The sequence below is a fragment of the Brassica oleracea genome, chromosome C9 (genome assembly GCF_000695525.1).
Source record: "Brassica oleracea var. oleracea cultivar TO1000 chromosome C9, BOL, whole genome shotgun sequence".
Lineage (NCBI taxonomy): Eukaryota > Viridiplantae > Streptophyta > Magnoliopsida > Brassicales > Brassicaceae > Brassica > Brassica oleracea.
This window is the reverse complement of record NC_027756.1, coordinates 27,902,774-27,903,829: the sequence shown is the minus strand read 5'-3', so window position 1 is coordinate 27,903,829 and position 1,056 is coordinate 27,902,774. Positions and strand designations below refer to the sequence as shown.

General features: G+C 30.2%; 1 protein-coding gene across 10 annotated transcripts in view; it reads left to right on the top strand.

Moving 5' to 3' along the window:
* The window catches only part of LOC106319096 (nucleoside diphosphate kinase III, chloroplastic/mitochondrial-like), a 13,963-nt gene that overhangs the window by 4,028 nt on the left and 8,879 nt on the right, over positions 1-1,056 (top strand). The window lies entirely within an intron of this gene.

Here is a 1,056-nt window from a genome sequence, read left to right as displayed (position 1 = left end):
CTTTTCGGTTCCGGTTCTTTCGGGTAAAAAAAATTTAGACTCAAAAGGTACTTGTAAATTTTCGGTCCGGTTCCGGATCGGGTATTTTTGGATCGGTTCCGATTCGGGTCTTCGGGTCTTCGGGTCAAAATGCCCAGGCCTAATCACGATGGTGGAAACCCATTCTATTTTCACTCTGATGTGAAATCGTGTAACTTTTGCCACAACGTCACAACTAGTAAACCTATACTACAAAAGAAACTAAGAAAGGCCAATAGGAATTGAGTTAAAAGTATACAATTATTCAAAAGAAAAAATAAGCAGGGGTTATTGGTTGTTGTATTTTAATGGATTTGAAAATCCGAACTAACTCTAGTGTTATTGGTTCTGTGATTTTCAAATCTATATTAAAATCATGTGTTATTGGTTTAATGATTCATAAATTCTATATCAAATCAAGTGTTATTCAATCGTACGGATTTACTAATATATTTGATTTTATAATGGATTTGAATGGATTTGTTTGGATTTTTTTAGTTAAAATTACAAAGACTCAAATCCGAAGGAAAACCTCTGGATTTACATATTTTACTTGGATTTATAAATACTATATAGATTTCTAAATTAATCAAAATATATAAACCAATAACACCTACTTAGAATTATCAAGGTCCAAAAAGTAGTAATAACATATTCCACGCTATTGTGGGATCTTAAGTTCATATCTGGAACAACAAAGATCTGGAATTCATACCTGAGACGGAGATGATAAATGAAAATGGACATAAGCAACTTGAAACTGAGAGAGAAGTAACTAACAAGACGATGAGCTGTGTAAGCAATGATATAAAACTTGTCATAATACTAACTAGACTTCGATCCGCGCAACTGCGCGGATTTTTGTTTTCATTTATTTTTATGTAAATATTTTGTTTTCAATTCTAAATTGGTATATATTATAATCTATGTGTCTATCAATTTTTAAAACATAATAAAGTTTACGGTATATTTTTTTAATTAAATAGATTGTTTTAAACTTTCACAAGTATTTGTATCTTCTTCTATATATATATTTTC